This window comes from Mastigoproctus giganteus, chromosome 6 (genome assembly GCF_048544385.1).
Source record: "Mastigoproctus giganteus isolate SK-2022 chromosome 6, ASM4854438v1, whole genome shotgun sequence".
In the NCBI taxonomy this organism is placed as follows: Eukaryota; Metazoa; Arthropoda; class Arachnida; order Uropygi; family Thelyphonidae; genus Mastigoproctus; species Mastigoproctus giganteus.
Window position 1 is genome coordinate 115,012,636 of NC_143580.1, and position 21,309 is coordinate 115,033,944.

At 39.7% G+C, this 21,309-nt stretch overlaps 1 protein-coding gene across 3 annotated transcripts in view; it reads right to left on the reverse strand.

Annotated features, from left to right (window-relative positions):
• LOC150084519 (staphylococcal nuclease domain-containing protein 1-like) overlaps positions 1-21,309 on the reverse strand; it is a 313,589-nt gene that overhangs the window by 117,255 nt on the left and 175,025 nt on the right. The window lies entirely within an intron of this gene.

Consider the following 21,309-nt stretch of genomic DNA (forward strand, 5'->3'; position numbering starts at 1 on the left):
TCTACAAACTATTTTTGGAGGCAAAATGATGACACTTATGCAATGTGCCAAAAATAATTCAGCACTCCACCTTTTTTTTTTTTTTCCCTTGATAAATGGAACAGTACACAATTTCTTTGTTGAAACAGAGAGAGAGAGAGAGAGAGAGAGAGAGATATTACTAAGCTATCTGAAATAGACTAGGTCACTTATTAGCTTTCACAGAAAAAGAACATGTTCAGAGCTCACTGAGCTTCAAGTATTTTTCCTATAATTAAATCATTATCAATACGTTATGACAAAACTGATGACATCCTCTTTGGAAGCCACTTTTGTATATGTCTAGCTACATTTCTGATTTTTCAAATCAGTTTGTTTAATTATTTTATATATATATATATATATATATTTTTTTTTTTGTCACATTGGGAGGCATGTCACTAACAAGATCTGTGTGGAATATAAATGGTATTTATGATGCAGGTTAACTACTTTGCCTTACACCATCATAAAATCAATGACAACTGAAACAGGCGCCTCCGCAGCCAGGTGGGAAGGAGCAGCAGTGCGCAGCACACGCTTCTTGATTAGACCGGGGTTCGAGCCCGTCACCACCAAATACGGAGGATGCGGAAAGGTCAAGGAATGACCACCGCATATCCCGGAGCAATATGGCCTTAGTTGCTAATGCCCCTAAAAACCAACCAAAACAAAAACAAACAAACAAACAAACAAACAACTGAAATGAAATACAGTGGATTCCGGTTATTTGGGCCACCAGTTAATCGGGGCAGCCGTTTATTTGAGACAAATCTTAAAGAACAGAACCCAATCGAGAAAACAGCCACGTTTTACTTTGCTTAATTGGGACAACATTCTGTTTAATCGGGGAAGGAGACCTCAGCACTAGAGATTACCCTATGATCATCTCGGACCATACCTCAAAGTTTGGTTGGATTTCTGGAGGTCACAACCATAAAAAAATTAGCAGTTGCCTGTTTATTGAGCTTTTCTGTTAGTGCAATCTATCATAAACGGATAGTAAACTCGATTTTATTGAATTTGTGATAATACAGTGGAATTCTGTGGGTTATTATGGTCAAATGTGTTTACACTTCCATGAAATCTTCAATCATAAAAAAAAATTAATTTTCAGAATCGTTTCTTCATTCCTATTTTTAAAGCTTCGTAATTTGTTACTCTGTTCTCACTTGCACATATCGTATTACTTGCAATTTGTGTGTGCCGTGTTCTTTGTAATTGATTGCTTATCTTTTTACTGTTTTAAATTTTAACACCCACCCACAAATGTCAGTGAACAGAAATGTCAACTAGTTAGTATGTACATATTAATTATTCCGATTATCACGTATATTCCTCTGATTTTCATGTATCATTTAATTTTTTAATTGGTAAGGTAATAAAGGTAAATTTGTGCTTAATATATCTTTACTTTGATAGCTTGTGTTAGGCATTTATAAAACTAACAGTAGGAGATAATATTCCTCCTATTTTTGCTAATTAGAATTGCTGTTTAATAGAATTAAAATTCAATTCACAAACGTGATCACAATGACTGGCATTTAGTACACATTATATAGAGAATGGTACTTTACTATGGTGAGTCCATCGTAACGTGATTTGATTGTACAGTGAACCAATTGTAAAACGAGGGTCCATTGTATTTTTAACTATTTACGTGAAACTTCGCATAATTGGGGCAGCTGCTTAATTGGGTCAAAATGCACTAGTCCTGATGTGTCCCAAATAACTGGAATCGACTGTGTGTGTCGTGTATAAAATAAAAAAATTTAAAAAAAAAAAAAAATTTTCTCCTTTTTTAAGTTTAGGCTGCATCTTGAGTACAGTACTCAATCATTCAAGGCTTTAAATACAGTCGGTCCTCGTATAACACGATAGTTGCGTTCCTAGAAATCCTCGTGCAATGCAAAATCGTGCAATATAAACAACAGGCCCTATGGAAAATATAGGGTTAGGTGCCGACCACCCAAGATTGGACACACATTTTTAACCAAAACATTACCAAACACAATAAATAATTGTAATAAAACAGTTACAGTTGAAAAATGTAAAATTAATAATTTAATCATTTGAATTTAGATTCTTACCTTAAAAGTAAATGAAGACAGCTTGAGGGAAAGGGCTTGAGAAAGGGTTGAAGCAGCTTAATTATGAGGAAAGTGGCGGCAGGTTGTCATCATTATCGGAATTGGGAGGTGGAGGAGATGCCGATGAAGACTTTGGACGAAATGTGGTCACACCAGAACTAGAGGGCTGCGGCTCATTTTCTGTATTTTTCTTGGGTGTTTTCATAAAAAAGACATCTAGTTTCTGTTGTTTCGCAGTCTTCCTCCTTTCACAAAGCAGCTGCTTATATGGCTCCAAAGCAGACCGAATTGTATAAAGTGCTCTTCTGCTTCTTTCTGCATTATAATCGTTACCTTCTAGCCATTGCATACTTTTCTCAAATGAATTTAAAACTGAAGATAACTCTGAAGTACAAAGCGGTTTTATGGTGGTGTTCAGGCATTCAACTTCGTCGTCTTTCTCATCTTCCACCTGCCCTCCAGCAACAAGTTGTTGCAGTTCTTCAGTTGAAAGTTCTTCTTCATGAGACTGAAGCAACTCTTCTAAATCATCTTCCTCCAATTCCTCAAAGCCAACCTGCTTTGCGAGGGCAACACAATGTGCTTTTAATTTAGGAAGCTCATTTACAGGATCAAAGCCTTTAAAATCACGAATAAAATCTGGTAGCCGCCAAACACCATGTAAGCATTCTTTTGTCACTTCGTTCCAAGCCTCCACAATTATGTAAATTGCATTCTTAATGTTGAATCGCTTCCAGAAGTCTAACTGTTGGTGCATTTTCGCCCTCTGTTTCTGCTATCAGCATCTTAAATGTCCGTCTTGTGTAATAGTGCTTAAAAACAGCAATTACTACTTGGTCAAGTGGCTGGATAAGAGATGTTGTGTTAGGCGGTAAAAACAGGATTTTGATGTTTGGTGACAGTTCAGCAAGGGTTGGAGGGTGACTTGGTGCATTGTCCAAAATAATTAAAATCATAAAATTCAAATTTTTCTTTTTGCAGTAGCTTCGAAACACATTCTCAAACACATGTAGTAGAAGTTCAGTGAAGATCTGCCCTGTCATCCATCCTCTTCTGCTGTTCCTAAAGTAAACACCCAGGGTAGTCCTTGTTTTTTTTTTTTTTTTTGATTTGGTAGTTGTTGGCGCATCGGCTTCTGTGGCCATATTGCACCCTCACAAGGTTTTTGCAGTACTTTGATCCAAGCCCGAGGCGGGAATCGAACCCGCGACCTTTGGGTTGCCGGGCAGGTACTTTTACCCACTCGGCTAGCCCGGTCGGCGGTAGTCCTTGTGATCCCTTTTAACGCTCGTGGATTAGCTGCATGATAAACAATAACAGGCTTCAGTTTCAAGTCGCCACTTGTATTTGCTCCTAACATAATGGTAAACCTATCCTTAGCAGCCTTGAAGCCTGGAGCTCGTGCTTCCTCTCTTGAGATATGTTCGTGATGGCATTTTTTTCCAATACAGTCCAGTTTCATCAAAGTTGAAAATTTGGTCCAGTGTATAGCCCTCTTCCTCAATTAGTTTTTTCAGTATCGGCGGAAATGCCTTTGCTGCTGCTTCATCTGCACTCGCAGCTTCACCTGATAATTTCACATTATGCAAAGCGTGACGTTTCCTGAAATTGTTGAACCAGCCACTACTGGCAGTAAAGGGAGGCACTTCTTGAGGGTTTTCAACTTTATTTCTGAGGTCTTCAAATATTGCCAATACCTTTGCTTTTATCGTAAGCAAACTTGTTCCTGATCTCTTCTTTGTTTGATCTTCTATCCAAACAGATAAAAAGACGTTCCATCTCTTCCAGTTCTTTGTGTCTTGATCTAACTGATTTTGTTACACTTTGTGTTGTTCCTGCTATGAAAGTTGCTTTTATTTTTTCTGCATTCTTTCTAATTGTTCTCAGCGTTCCCTCATTTAGGCCTGTAGCATGCACAATATCGCATGTTCTTTCATTCCGGTCAAAGCGTTTCACAATTTCATATTTTTCTTCTATTGATATTGCTTTTCTTTTTCTCTCTGAAGTATTTTCACCAGAACGCTTCCTTTTCATACTTTTTTCAAGTATTTTACTCATTTTTTTGAGAATAGAGCACAATTATAAAATGAACAAAAATGAGGAGGCAAGCTTCATATACATAAACAAGTAGCAACTGAATAAACGACGCCCGTGTACAACTGAATAAATGCAGTAAAGGCGTAAACACACTATTCTCACATATTACATGCTTATGTTTTACTAAAGCACATTTCTGGAAGTCACTACCATAAAACAATAAAAACAATTTGCAGTTTCCTTTTATTGGTGGTTCCTGCTAGTGGAGTAGTTATAAACGGGTAGTAAAAGTCGATCTAATTACATTTGCAATAATACCGATACAGTAGCTGAAATTCTGTTGATTTTTACGTTATTATGTTAAATGTGTTTCCCCTTCCACGAAATCATAAAAACAAATTTTCAGAATCGTCTCTTCATTCCTACTGTGTTGTTTTCAGTTGTGGTGATTTCGCCGCGTTCGACTGTCATTTATTGTAAACACAAAGGCGAATTGTGCATAAGCGAATTACGTTCGTGTTATATGTGACATTGTTCCCCTATTTATAAATCGTGTATGATCGAATTCGTGTAATGCAAACACGTGTTATACGAGGACAGACTGTACCTCAATCAGATCTCCCCACAGGTGCATAGTCTCAAGGCACTGCAATTTGCAGACCTGAAGGCTTTCCTGGTAAGAGCACCTTTTTGTTTCCTTCAAAAGGGTGCTCTTAACAGCTGCTCTTACCTAACCTTAAAAAAAAAAAATATATATATATATATTATTTTTTAAGGTTAGGATGCATCTTGAGTACAGTATATAGCAGTGTTTCTCAACCCGTGTGCCGCAGTTATGCTTTAAGTGTGCCGCAGAAAATGCAAATTAGAAAAAAATTAATAAATACATGTTTAATAATAAAAATTAATTCAAACAAAAATTTTGGTTATTTACGTTGTGCCGAATGAAGCGCCTTCCGGCGGTCAATGTGACATCACGTTTTGATTCCTAGTACTAGCTCTGTTGACTATACTAAACAAATAATAAGTGTATTATTAAATATACCTAACAGCTTCCTTTTTTGTGAATATATGAGTATAGTAGTGATTGTAGCGGGTAGTAAAATTTTAGTCTTTAAAAGCGTGCCACAACATCGAAAATGTTGAGAAACACTGGTAAAGAGGTCTGGAGACTTCACTTTAGGAAGGATGTGGATCTGCTCCAACAAGTGCAGGGAAGGACATCCAGATGGGTGAAGGAAACAAAAGGGTGCTCTTACCGGGAAAGCCGTCAGGTCTAAAAATTGCAGTGTCTTGAGACTAGGCACCTGTGGGGAGATCTGATTGAGGTATTTAAAGCCTTGAATAGATAGAGTAAGCGGAATGTTAATGGTTTCTTCCACTTGCTGAGACTACACACGAGGGGGCATAAATTCAAGTTCAGGAAAGATGGTGCAGGATAGATGTGAAGAAATACTAATACTAATTTATTATCATTCTCTTTCAATTTACTCCAACTAAAATCCGAAGACATTTAGTAATTCTGTAAAACAGAATTATGTAAAAATGCTATCATTTTTATCCATTTCGCTTGATTTTAAGAAGCATTTATTCCTCATAGTGCCCTATACTTTTTCCGCGGCCTGTATAACTAAAGTAGCGTCACTCCATCGGAATTAGTTCCATTTCACTTTCATTTCCACACGTGCAACCAGCACCGCCCCAGGGGATGCTGTCATTGAAACATTATACGTCCTTTAAGTGTCCAGTCAATTAGTGACGTCAGGTCCATCCCCCGATAGCAGGCAGCAAACACGTATTAGCCCCAAGAACGGGGGGGGGGGAGAATGTGACTTTTGTCGGAGAAAGGTGATTAAGCAGAACAAGAGACATGATATCTTACGCAATTGAATGCAAAAAACACATTGATTGTCATTTCAAAATTCCATACGTAAAAGTGTATCGATTTATGTTCGATGACAGCAATTGTAAAACAAAAGAAACTGCCCTACACAAATATATTTCCCTTCTACATATAAGATATCATTTTTAGTAGTGTCAAATCCCAAAAGTTGACAGCCCCCAAGTGTAATTCTTTGCCCCACATAATTAACCCGTGAAATCAGAACAGGTCATGGGAAACTTAGGAAGGGGGATATATGGGGTATATATTCGAAAAGGGGATAGAAAACGAGGCTTCTTTGAGTAGATTTTGGAGCATTCAGAGTTGTGAGAGGAGATTTGGAAGTTGCTGATTAGATTCAAGAGTTTACCGAGTTTGAAGAGTTTTTCTAGAGAGCCTTAAAGAGCGCCAGATAAAGAAAACCGAGGAAGATCGCAGATCATGTCAATCGGGCAGATATCCCCAAAACCATACTTATGGAGCGAAGAGCCGAATCCAGAAGTGCTGAAGAGGAACGACGATTTATGGGTAAGTTGACTAGCATTTTTTAGAACAAACTAAACCTGACCACTCAAAGTTAATCCACCCCCCTCTTTTTTAATTTATCCGTACCCATTGACCTCTCTTCTCATAGACACATTCTGACAATTGTTTATCTACTTTTAGTAATTAGAATTTAACAGGTAATGAGACTTAATGACCTAGTTGTCAAAAATACTAATTATAATTGTTTAATTGTCATACTTCCCTATTCTATCAGTAGAATAGTTGTACACCAGCCATTGTGAATACTCGTGAGAGTAATGGTGGAAGTGCAAACACGAAGAACACTGTAAAATTGTAATACTAGTAGCAGCAAGATTATACCTGCTATTCAGTTAGTTTCCAAGCAATCAATTGCCAATTATGCTAAAACTTTGACCGGTTCTTTTGTAACTATTTGTATGATTAATATGTGTAATAAACCTTGTTTTGTTGATCATTTTGCCTGGTGACATTTCTCTGCTACACATAACTCACTGAATAGAAGATAGAATTACAAAGCTCAAAGATCCAATTACAAAGGAAGATTTTTGAGTGAAATCACAGCGCAATCTTCGATGCTGCGAACTTGCTCTCAGTGTCAATCTGAGTGAGTCTTGGGGGCACAAGATTTTTGTCTTAATCCAAACTACTGGACTATCATATGAAACCCAGGTTTTCTGGATACACATATTAGCATGCATTCTTACCGGCAGTTGTATAATTCACAGAGAACTTCGATTGACGGCAAGATTGAACCAGCAGCATGGGTAAGCTCACACGCTATAACAGAAAGCCTGCGGAACACTGGTGCTAATCGTGACCAGGATTGAAGCATGTTTTTGAGGGATGAAAAACTATTTCTCATGAATGCCCAGGAACGATCCTGATTGTTGTAGACTGAATAGCAAAGTGCCAGTAGGATCAATCAGAGAACAGAACACGAAACTAAGGGGCTTACTGCGGTGATATTTTATGTGTGCAGAGAATAGTTATAGGCATTTCTTTTTATTTTTCAGCAATACAAATAACACAGACGACTTCAGTAGCACACATTTCGAACAACAGTCAGCAACTTGTAACGTTTTGACCTAGAAAATTTATCAAAATTAAAAAGAAAACGAGTTGCTATGTGTTGAAACACTTTTTGTTTTAGAATTGCTGAGTACTAATAATTTGGTTGCAGCTCGACGAAAAGGTAAGTTCACGCCATTTTGGGGAACATTAATCTTACAAAGATATTAATAAATACAGGATGGAGGGGCAGAGTCCACAGACTACAGGTTTAGAAAATTCAGATCCACTTTTTGGGACCCAGGAGACACAGTCTTTGTCCGAAACTAGTAGGCCTCATTTGGCTAATGTTGTGGGTTACCTTGGACTAGTATCAGTTTTCTTTGGCAAACTGGATGACAGCTCATCTGTCCAATATTTTTTTGAAACTTTGGAAAGCATAGGGGAACTAGCATTTTGGCGAGACCTAGAATTAATAGCGGTCTGTAGGGTGAAATTCCCTTCTGTCGCTGCAGATTTTCTTGCAAAATCGACTGAATTACGCAAAGAAAAGAACTATAGCCTGTTCAAAAATGTAGTCGTGGTTCAGTTCGAGAAAACAGAACCAATTATAACATGTTTACATCAGTTTCAACCGCTGTTCAAGGGACTGCAGAAACAGTAGCAAGTTATAGTACTAGAGTCCAGAACTTAGCCCGTTTGGCCTTTAAAACGGAAAGTAAATATTCTTGATCAAGCAATGCTGGCTCAGTTTCTCAGGGTAATTTCGAATAAAATTAGAAGATTGGTTCTTTCTCACAACCCTTTAACCTTTCTCAAGCAGTTAAGACCATAAGGCGAGAAGAAACAAACGATCTTCTTATAGACCAATTAACGTTATATCTAGTCAAAATCGCAGCAGCGAAGACTTTAGTCGGCAGGAAAACTATTTTAGAAATATTTTAAAACCTTTGCAAGACCAGATTGAAGGTTTACAACAATCCATCCATGCATTTACGATAGGAACTGCTACCTGTAATTGCTCAGAAGGGCAAGTTGAGGCAGTTAATGTAACAAGACGGCGGCAGAGCGATAATCATTTTCCCCCCCCACGAGAAGTGCTCGCCATCCGGCATTCACTGTCTGACAGTCAAAGCTATGCCAGTGACGTCAGAACAGAGGACAATGACTTCTCTAGTAGATGCCCTGTTGTTCCATGTCATGCAAGGAGGTATATGCACGCGAAATCCCCGCTAATAGTGCAGAGCGTGGGGAAAACGGTAGCGTCTGTTGCAGCCACTCCTGCAGCACTTGGCAGATGCCAAATCCTTCTCCTTATCCATATCCGAGTCGCGGAATGTGCGAATACACGCCGTCACCAAAAAATTGGGCTCCCCATACTAACAGACAACAGTGTAATTTTAAGGGAAATCGAGATAATAAGGCAAACAGAACGTATCACAATGAACGAAACAGAAGTATTTTAAACTCCTATACAAGGGAAAGAAGGGGAATATATAGAAATGAGTCTGCTTGTGATCAGACACACCCTAAACCGATTTTGGGAAGACCAGTAAATCAGGCTGGTGGCAAATGAAACAGAGGTATTTCTGACAGAGACAGAATAAACGTAGGTTATCATCATCGTAGAACTGCTTCCCCTTGTAAAAACTTGAACAAAGTTAGCAAATCAAATGCTAATGGTAAAAATATACAATAGAGTATATTTCTAGATAATGACGCAAAATTACCATTAATTACTGGTTATGTTCAGAACATTGAGGCCAAGTTCTTAATCGATACAGGAGCTAGTGTGACAATGATGTCCACTAATGTATTTAATAAGATCAAGCATGATAAATCGTTAAATCCGAAATTTCCAGACTTGACCGTAACTGGTGTCCCAGGTTACGTAGTCCCAATCCATACTGCGGTTTCAGTGAATCTTAAATTAGATAATGCAATTTTTCAGGAGATGTACTGGTAGCCTCAGAAAATTTTAAAAGGCAATATGATGTGATATTAGGATTAAATGTTTTAAGGTGATTTTCATTCGTAAAGGAATAATACGCTCAGTCCCATTGAAAATTTGCTTAAGGGAAGATGGTGTCAGGGAACGGGATTTGAACTCAAAACCATCTGCAGCCAAATTAACCAGTAAGCAGTTGATTGCATTGTCTTCAGAGCGAGTAGTAACAGCGTTTTGCAATCACTTTGCTGCTGCTACTGAACAAATTGGGTTAAGAGAGCCTAACTCTAACCTAAGTAGGGAAGATTTGGCACTTAGATGTTCAGTGGCTAAAATAAGTCTAGTTGGGAAGGTTTCAGTTCTCATGGCTAATCTGACGGCCGAACCACTTCACCTCACGAAAGGAATGAAGATAGCTAATCTTGAAAGTATTAATGATAACCAAGTTGCTGGATGTTGGCAACACGTGTTTGAATTGTTTTGAAAGAGAGAGCAGGAATTATAGAAGCCAATTCAGAAGAACAGTGCCCATGGAAGTATCTGTAGAAGAGGCATGCAGCAGAAACAGTACGTCGATGAGACAGCGAGTGGAGAGACTCTGTTAGAGATGAAACATTAATTAACCTAACTGCCCTCTTCTGAATGGAATCAAGAAGCTGTTTTGGGGGCACCACCCCAGATGTGGGAACAATATTCCACGGCAGGGCCGATTTGCGATTTATAAAGAGTGAGCAGCTGTTTGGAAGAAAAGTAACGCCGAGAGCAAAAGAGAAAACCAAGTTTTTTAATGCAGAGGAAGCAATATTTGTAATGTGCTTGTGCCAAGAGAGATTAGAAGTCAGGGTAATCCCCAAAAGAGATATATCATTTTGCCTAGAAATCGGAGTGTCACTAAAGATAAGCATAGGACCAGAAGAAACGTTTTGCGAGATATAAGAGAAGACTGAGTTTCGGAAGGGGTGAAATCAACTAAGTTTTCTTTGCCACACTAGAGAATTACCTGAAGATCGGCATTTAAGGAATTGGTAGCAGATTTTCGAGAAGTTGAAGCTGATTGAGCAGAGCAAGGTTTCTCAAAATGGAAAGTAGAATGCAATGTGCTATCATCGGCGAAACTATGGATAGGATTTCCAGTCAATGGAAGGTCATTAACATACAAGAGGAAAAGAGTAGGGGAAAGAACTGAACCTTGGAGGATACCAGGATTAGTGGAGAAGTGAGAACACAGAGAGCCATCTACCATCACCCTCAGTGAGTGATCAGAGAGAAAACTGGATAACCAATTACTAAAAACAGTTGGCAAACCATAAAACGGAAGCTTGTTTAGAAGATCTTTAAGCCAAACACGATCGAAAGCCTTTGAGATGTCAAAAACTTGTGTTTCACTGTACCTTTCTATTGAATTAGTCCATAAATCATTAGCATTAGTAGAGGCATATGATGCAAGAAAGCAAGCTTATTCAGCATCAGCCAAAAAAAAAAAAAAAACCTCTCCCATTTCACCGCTCCGTTCGTTCGAAATACCTGTCCAGTTGAGCTTTAAATTTGTTTAGGCTATCAACTTCAACAACAAGTGATGGAAGTCGGTTCCACCAACCAACCAACCACCCGCTGGCCAAAGGCAAATTTCCGCACATCTATCCGACATCCGTCCTTCCTCAATTTGAATTTATGCCCTCTCAGCTGATTATTCTGAGCAAGATGAAGAATCCCATTGGCATTGAGCATGCTCAAACCATTCAAAGCCTTATACACCTCTATCAGATCACCTCGCCGGTGCCTAGTCTCCAGACTCTGTAATTTGCAAAACTTAAGCCTTTCTTCGTAAGAGCAACCCTTTGTTCCATTTACTAATCTTGTTGCCCTTCTCTGTACCCGTTCCAGCAGCTCTACATCCTTCTTGAAATGAGGCCTCCAGACCTGTATACAGTACTCAAGATGTGGCCTAACCATTGCCTTATACAAGGGAATAATCACCTCCTTATCCCTGCTAGAAAAATTCCTGTATATCATTGACAAGACACCATGAGCTACTCTTGCAGCTCGTCTGCACTGCTCAGAGAACTTCATATCTGCCTGCACAATTACCCCCAGGTCCTTTTCATTCTCCACCACTGTCAGTGTAGTACTGCAGAGTTGATACATTGCTCTGGGGTTACTGTTACCCATATGTAGTACTTTACATTTGTCAATGTTAAACTTCATTTGCCACCTCTCAGCCCATCTGTTCAACCTTTCCAGATCCTGTTGCAGCAGCATAGCGTCAGTAGTGTCCTTAACGACCCTGCCAACCTTTGTATCATCTGCAAACTTAGACATTAAACTTGATATCCCATCATCAATATCATTCATAAACACCGAAAACAACAATGGACCCAACACTGAACCCTGAGGAACTCCACTAATAACATTAGTCCATGTTGAGCAGTGTCCATTGATTACCACTCTCTGTCTTCTGCCACTCAGCCATCCCTTTATCCATAGCAGCAATTTGCCTCCAATGCCACACTGCTCCAATTTGTGCAGCACTCTTCCATGCACAACAGTATCAAAAGCCTTTCTAAGATCCAAATATATAATATCAAAGTTATTCCCTGCATCCAGTTCTTTTGTGACTACATCATAGTATCCAATCAAATTGGTTAGACAAGAGCTGCCCTTAACAAAACCATGCTGTGTCTGAGTTATAACTGAATTCTTGTCCAGATAATCCAGCAGTGCTTCTTTAACCAGTGCCTCCATTAATTTTCCTGGAACCGAAGTTAAACTAACAGGTCTATAATTACTTGTGTCAGCCTTTGATCCTCCTTTGTGAATTGGGGTTACATTTGCACATCTCCAGTCTATGGGTACCTCCCCTGAGTCCAAAGAAGCTCTCATAATTATGGCTAGGGGTTTGCATACTTCCTTTGCTGCCTCCTTTAATATAACTGGATAGATCCCATCCACCCCAGGTGCCTTTTTTATGTTTATCCTCAACAATCTCTCCTCCACTTTCCTCTCAGTTATTACAAAATCATCCAGCTCACTGCCAATGTTTACTTTACCTACATCATTCTCCTTCCTGAATAACTCCTCATGCGTGAATGCAGATGCAAAATACTCGTTTAGATTGTTAGCCACCTGAGCAGGATCCTCAACTGTTGAACCATCAATATCCAGTGGACCAATCTGATTCAACCCTTTCCTTCTCGAGTTCAAGTATGTAAAGAACTCCTTTCTGTTTTTCTTTGCATCCTTTGCCAAGGATTTTTCGTAGTCTGCCTTTGCCTGCCTAATCTCCTTTGTGACTTGGTTACAGACCAACTTATATCTATCATAGGCTTCCATGTCACCCATTAATTTGGATGTATCCCATGCATTTTTCTTCTCTGCCACATGTCTCATTAGTCCATCTGACAACCATTTAGGCCTAAACCTTGAACAATATTTCTTAGTTGGTATGTAAAGCCTGGTAGCCAACAAGATTAGTTCCTTGAATGCTTCCCATTTTGAGTTTGCTGTTGGTAACATCATCAGTTGGTCCCACTGTATAGAATTTAAATACAGTCTCAGACCATCATAGTCGCCTTTACGAAAACAAAAACCCTTCCCTTTACCTCTGATGGTAGTTACCTCCTTGAGTAAATCCCACTTCAACACACTGTGATCACTGCCACCTAGTGGTTCATTTATCTGCAGGTTCTTAATGCATGAAGAATCACTACTGATAATCAGATCAAGAGTATTGCTCCCTCTTGTTGCCTCACGAACATGCTGATGTAGAAAACAATCATCCAATAAATCCACAAAAGCCTTGCTAGTGTGCGAGTGACCAACCCACAAATTCCAGTCAATATCTGGGAAATTAAAATCCCCCATTATAAGACTCTCTGATTTACTGGCCCACTCTATTTCCCTGTACAATATATTATTATACTCATCAGAGTCATTAGGCCTATAGCACACTCCTACTCTCAATTTTGATTTCCCTATGCTTATGTCACACCAAACTGACTCGACACTGCCCTGTCCACCGATGTCAACTGGCTTCACTTCCTTTGACTTTATGTGTTTCTTAATTAATAGCATAACCCCTCCTCCCCTCCTGTCCTGTCTATCCTTTCTATATACATTGTATTCCCCAAATTCCAGTTCCGCATTACTTATATCTGTGTGACACCACGTCTCTGATATCCCAACAATATCTGCCTTTGATGTTTTGAGCAATACCTCAAATTCATCAAATTTATTTACCAAACTCCTAGCATTGGTGTACACGCAGGTATACATGCACCTGTTTCTATTCTTAGCTACCCTAACACAACCCATGTGTTTACTTGTAACGCAATGACTACCAGCAGTCTCTGAAATATCCTGCATCTTGTTTTTCAGACTTCTGCTCATTTGAATAGAAGCAGTGCAAGAATCACTTCCACCTCTGCCAGTGGCTACTGTTAATCTATTAGTCCTTGTATCCCCCCCAACTAGCAGTTTTCCGACCCACCTAACACTGCCTCGACAGCATCAGCAAAAATTCTTGCACCCTTTCTATTTAAGTGTATCCCATCCCTGTAGAAGCAATCTCTCCTGTTAACAAGTACAGTCCAGGCTGAAAAAAATTCTACCCCTTGAGCCTTGCACAATCCCTCCAGGGCCGAATTGATCGACAAGGCTCTCATCATATACTCCCTCCTATCGTGTCTGGGCAGAATTGCAGACACTTTCAAGTTCAACCCTAATTCACGGCTTTTTTTCAACAGTGACCTGTACTTGCTAAGTAATTCCGCCGGTCTCCTACTCTTAATATCATTAGTGCCAACGTGTACAACTATATCACCTTTTGTGCCCTTAAAAGATGATATCCGCTCTACAACGTCATCAACCTTTGCCCCTGGCAGACATACCCTGGTCCTATTCCACCTATCCTTTTTACAAAGCATGTTCCCCGTTTCCCTGACAATAGAGTCACCAACAACTACTAGTTCCTGTGGGACCAGCGCATTCTGCCTAGGGGGCTGCCCCTGTGTTGCCTGATGACCAAGTGCAAGCTCTGGCGTTGATGTGGGCAGCTGAGAGCTTGATGGGCCCCTCAATTTATTTGAGGGGCCCCTCAATCAGTAACATAAGCCAGAATATCACCAGTGGATCGACACTGACGGAATCCATACTGGCGATGGTTGATCAGATGGAAGGTTTCTAGGTAGTTTAAGATTTGGCAGTTAATTGATTTCTCCATTACTTTAGAAAGAGTAGAAGTAATTGCAATGGGACGATAATTGGATGGGAAGGATTTGTTACCCTTTTTAGGAACTGGCTGGATATGAGCAAATTTTCAAGCAGAAGGAAAAACCTTTAGAATAAGAAAGTGAAAAAAGGCGGCAAAGAATAGGAGTAAGTTCAGGAGCACAGGTTTTGAGAACAAGTGGAGAAATAACATCGGGACCTGGAGCTTTCTTAGCATCCAGATTTGTCAAAATCCTTCTGACTTCCTTTTGACGGAAGACCACAGGAGCCATCGAATGGAGAGTGCTGGGAATGGTGGGAGGTGTTTTACCAAGATCATTAATACATGAGTTGGAAGAAAAATGGGATGCTAGCAGGTCAGCTTTATCCTTGGCTGAAGTGACTACAGAACCATTTAGTTTGGACAGAGGTGGGAGCAGAGATAAGTAAAGTTGCGGCCAATAACTTTGGCAAGAGACCAGAATGCTCGGCTACCATTAGGGCAAGAAGCAAGTTTTCTACTCTTTGCCTGTTCAAACTCTAGTTTGTACTGATTAATAACTGCTTTACAATTGTTGCGAGCTTTGGTGTAGGCAGAAAATGAAACTGAAGAATTAGAAACAAGCCAATTAGGATATGCAACATTCTTCTCTTGAACAGCCTTAGCACATTCATTGGAAAACCAAGGTTTAGATAAATGACAAGATTATAATTTGGAATGTGGGATAAAGGATTCCATTACTGCAAAAATAATTTCACTGACACAATCTGAGCAAACGTTGACATCAAAAGTTATGAAACAGTAATCCAACCAAGCAAAAGAAGAAAAGAAACCTTGCAGGTCATCCCATTTTGCATTCTTGTAATGCCAAACAACACGAGGTTGGGAATAGCCATGAGAGAGATAAGGCTCCATTGGAGAAGAGAATCACCAAGTTGTGATCTGAAGTGCCTAAAGGACCTCTCACTTCGACCGTGTACTCAGAAGGGTTGTTTGGGAGAAAAAGATCAAGCATATTGGCTGTATGATTAGGATTGTCTGGTATTCTTCTAGGTAAATGAACAATCCATGCAAGGTCATTAGTAATTGCAAAAACATCAGCATTGCCACCAGCTGGGACGGTGTGACTAGAAAACGGAAGCCAGCTGGAGTTGTGAAAATTAAAATCACTAAGGAAAATTACCTCACTGTTAGGAAAGTTGGACTGTAGAAAGCGAAGTTGCAAAGAGAGGAAGTCAAAGAGCTCCAAGTGATTGAGATTGAGTTGAGAGAATGGTAGAGACAACAGATGAATTTGACACAATGAGGTAGAGAGATTTTAAGACAGAGAAGATCAGAGAGTAGATTTCAAATTGCCAAGTCTCTGACAGGGAATATCAGAATGGATATATACACAAGTACTACCTTTGAGGTGAAAGGAATCATACAGCGAATAATCTTGGCACCTGAGATGAGCAGTAGTTAGAATCAACCGATAACTGAGATGCAGTCAGAAAAAGTACATGGGGTTTGGCAGACTGCAAGTTGAAATGGACATCGTTGAGATTAAAACTGAGACCACATATATTTGTGAAATGAATTAGGAAGTGCTTGGGAGGTGTAGATCTTTTTGCAGATAAGCTTGCTCTATTAGTTTGACAATTCATGGTGTATTCAATAGTAAGAAAAAGTGGGTGGGACATGCTGTATGAATTAATGAAATTTTTGGATATGGTGTACACATGGTAAGAATATACCGAGATCCTTGACATAACGTGGCCTCGACAATGATCCCCGTATACACACTACTCTTACTCCCTCCATTCATTATCTGGCAAAATACAGGTAGCAAGATTATACACTAGTTGATCCAGAAGCCTCCTAGAGAGTTACCAATAGGTTCGGTCTGGTGTACTAACTAACAGCCAGCCTGCGAACACTGTTTTAGAGCTGTAGCCTCGAAATGTAAGGAATATTGGATCTAGCCCACGATGTTCATCATAACCTCAATAGTCATCAATCATACTGCATGATGGAAGAGATAGGGAAGGGTTGACCGGAACTTAGCTCTAGAGACTAAACATGGGTTCCACCACTTCAGGCCTCAAATAAGCGAAGTGGTGGTATTTCACGAGTTGATGAGAGTCATCTACCACCTAGTAACATAGAGGGGTGGCATTCCTCCATGTGGTGTTGGCGCCACACCTCGACCCCTGCTCACGTTGGTTTACAACTGGGTGGTCACCCACCATGTACTCGTGCATGGAAGTGATACCCAGGATTACTAACATTCCCACCATCGTGAAGGTGAAAGCAGAGGATTTGGCTGTCACAGACTGTCCGGCTACTCACCGAAATTGGGTCCACTTGACTTGAGTGTCACCCGAATATCAGTTTCCATCAGCCTTTTAGACTCCCAGTAAGCAAGTACAGCTTGTCTGGCCTATCTGAGGGAATGTCTGTGACAACCCCAAGGACTAGTTATATAGTTAATTTTTTCACTTTAATTTTTATTTCTGTGGTATTTAACTGATAATATGGTTTGTTGAAGAATGGGATTTTTCTGTTGAAATAAACATTGCGCATCCTTTTTCCTTCCAACGGTTTAGGGTTAAGATTCAGAAAGTCCATTCTTAGCTCTCAAGATGAAGTTGGTGTTACATCTTCTTGGTTATCTGGTCTCTTCTTCCTGCAAGTTTACAACCTTATCGTGGAAGTCTATTTTTATTCACTCTTTTCCAAGTAGTTAAGTCAATTAATTTTATTCTTGTACGCATTGGCATTAATGATATTAAGAGTAGGAGCACAGCGGAATTACTTAACAAGTACAGGGCACTGTTGAAAGAAAAAAAAAAAAAAAAAAAAAAAAGCCGTGAATTAGGGTTGAATTTGAAGGTGTCTGCAATTCTGCACAGACATGATAGGAGGGAGTATATGATGAGAGCCTTGGCAATCAATTTGGTCCTGGAGAGATTGTGCAAAGATCAAGGGGTAGAATTTTTCTCAGCCTGGTCTGTGTTTGTTAACAGGAGAGAGTGCTTCTACAGGGATGGGATATACTTAAATAGAAAGGGTGATGAATATTTGCTCATGCTATCGAGGCAGTATTAGGTTGGTTGGAAAACTGCTAGCTTGGGGGAGGGGGATAAACAGATTAACAGTAGCTGGCAGAGGTGAAAGTAATTCTTGCACTGCTTCTACTTGGAATGAGCAGCATCCGAAAAACAAGATGTAGGGAATTTCAGAGACTGCTGGGCGTCATTGCAGTACAAGTGTTAACGTAGCTAAGAATAGGAACAAGTGCATGTATACTTGAGTGTACACCAATGCCAGAAGTTTGGTAAATAAATTTAATGAATTTGAGGTGTTGGTCAAAACATCAAAGGCAGATATTCTTGGGATATCAGAGACATGGTGTCACACATATATAAGGAATACAGAAATGGAATTTGAGGAGTACACTGTGTACAGGAAGGAGGATAGAAAGGATAGGAAAGGAGGAGGGATTATGTTATTAATTAAGAAACATAAAATCCAAGGAAGTAAAGCAAGCTGACATGGCTTTACAGTGCAGTGTTAAGTCAGTTTGGTGTGACGTACACACTGGGAAATCAAAATTGAGAGTAGGAGTGTGTTATAGGCCTAATGACTCAGATGAGTATAATAAACAATTGTACAGGGAAATAGAGTGGGCCAGTAAATCAGAGTCTTGTAATGGGGAATTTTAATTACTCAGATATTGACTGGAATTTGTGGGTTCATCACTCACACACTAGCAAGGTTTTTGTGGATTTATTGGATGATTGTTTTCTACAGCAGCATGTTCGGGAGGCAACTACAGGGAGTAATACTGTTGTTCTGATTACCAGTAGTGATTCTTCATGCATTAAGAATCTGCAGATAAAGGAACCACTAGGTGGAAGAGATCACAGTGTGCTGAAGTGGGATTTACTCAAAGAGGCAACTACCGTCAGGGTTAAAGTCGACTATGGAGGTCTGAGACAGTATTTAAATTCTATACGGTGGGACCAACTGATGATGTTACCAACAGCAAATTCAAAATGGGAAGCATTCAAAGAATTAATCTTGGAAGATATTAGGCTTTTCATACCAACTAAGAAATATGTTCAAGGCCTAAAATGGATGTCAGATATTTTAATGAGACATGTTTTTTTTTTTTTTTTTTTTTGTGGTAGTTGTTGGCACATCGGCTTCTGTGGCCATAGTGCACCTCCCAAGGTTTTTGCAACTACTCTGATCCAAGCCCGAGGCGGGATTCGAACCCGCGACCTTTGGGTTGCGAGGCTGGCACTTTACCCACTCTGGCTAGCCCGGTCGGCCAATATGAGACATGTGGCAGAGAAGAAAAATGCATGAGATACATATAAATTAATGGGTGACATGGAAGCCTATGATAGATATAAGTTAGTCTGTAACCAAGTCACAAAGGAGATTAAGCAGGCAAAGACAGATTACGAGAAATCTTTCACAAGGATGCAAAGAAATACAGCAAAGAGTTCTTTACTTATGTAAAATCTAGATGGAAGGGGATGAATCAGATTGGTCCACTGGTAACTGATGGTTCAACTGTTTATGATCCTGCTCAGGTAGCTAACAAACTAAATGAGTATTTTGCATTTACATTCACACATGAGGAGTTATTCAGGAGGGGAATGCCAGAGGTGAATTCAACTCTGGCAGTGAGCTAGTTGATTTTATAACTGAGAGCAAAGTGGAGGAGAAATTGTTGAAGATAAACATAAGGCACCTGGGGTGGATGGGATCTATCCAGTTATATTAGAGGAGGGAGCAAACCCTTAGCCATAATTATGAGAACTTCCTTGGAATCAGGGGAGGTACCCATGGACTGGAGAAGTGCAAACATGACCCCAATTCACAAAGGAAAATCAAAGGGTGACACAAGTAATTATAGACCTGTTAGTTTAACTTCGGTTCCAGGAAAATTAATGGAGGCACTGGTTAAAGAAGCACTGCAGGATCATCTGGACAAGAATTCAGTTATAGCTCAGACACAGCATGGTTTTGTTAAGGGCAGGTCTTGTCTGACCAATTTGATTGGATACTATGATGTAGTCACAAAAGAACTGGATGCAGGGAATAACTTTGATATTATATATTTGGATCTTAGAAAGGCTTTTGATACTGTTGTGCATGGAAGACTGCTGCACATTGGAGCAGTATGGCATTGGAGGCAAATTGCTGCTATGGATAAAGGGATGGTTGAGTGGCAGAAGACAGAGAGTGGTAATCAATGGACACTGCTCAACGTGGACTAATGTTATTAGTGGAGTTCCTCAGAGTTCAGTGTTGGTCCATTGTTGTTTTCTGTATTTACTAATGATATTGATGATGGTATATCAGGCTTAATGTGCAAGTTTGTAGATGATACGAAGGTTGGCATGGTTGTTAATGACACTATGCTGCTGCATCAAGATCTAGAAAAGTTGAGCAGATGGGCTGAGAGGTATTACGTTCTTAGCGTTTTTTCACCAACCTTTCATGGAGTAAAATAAAATTAAAATAAAATAAAACAAAACAAATCTTGATAACTATATTTACAATAACCTGTATTTACAAAATTAATATACGTATTACAATATTAAAAGTATTAAAACACAAGATTAAAATGCATTAAAATATACTAAGTTAAAAGCGATAAAATCCCGTAGCTTTCAAAGGCTCCAGCCTTCTTCTTCAGCAGTACTCTCTATTATTCAGTACACCTTTAAATATCAGCAGGGTAATGGTAGGCATCACATGTTTCCATTCTCACGTGTTCCGCTCTCTTGCCATTGTGGAACCGGAAGTGGCTCGAACGGAAGTCGTACGGAACCGTTCATCCTTTTTTAGGATAATAGTCTCTAAAAGGGGGTGAATCCGTACACCCCTATCCCTATTAATGTTGGTTGTAGAGCTGATCCGCAAACTCTCGAGCCACTTACGGTCCCAGAACCTATGCGCCCGATCGGTGATAGTGGCATCGTCTGGGGAGATCTGGTGCTGCTTCTCCCAAAAATGTTCGGCCACGGCGGACTAGTCATATTCCGCATTTCTTATTGCTTTTTTGTGTTCCCCCAGACGATCTTTGAGACGACGTTTTGTCTCCCTACATAACATTCCCCACAATCCGGGCATCTAATATTATCTACGACCCCACTAGCATCCTCTTTTTGAATGGGGTCCTTAACTTGAGACACAACTGTGCGCAGTCTTCGTCCCGGAAGCTGCACACAGCGTGTCTGATATTTTCTTAATACTCTAGTTATATAATCCGTCAAGCCCGGATAATAGGGAATGTATGCAGTAGATACTGGTATAAAAGATTCATCTCTCCTCTGATTTTCATTAATAAATTTATCTATAATCCTCTGGGGGTAACCACATTTAGTAAGATCCGCCGTGACACGTTCATACTCTGCTTTCCTATCATCGGAGTTACTGCAATGTGATTTCGCTCTATTAATTAGCGTTCTTATCAGACTGTTCCTATGATGGCTGGTCAGGGCTGAATTATAATGCGTATATTGCCCTTTACACATCGTTTTTCTAAAGACTTTTGTCTTTAACTGCTGGTCTTCCCTACAGACCAACA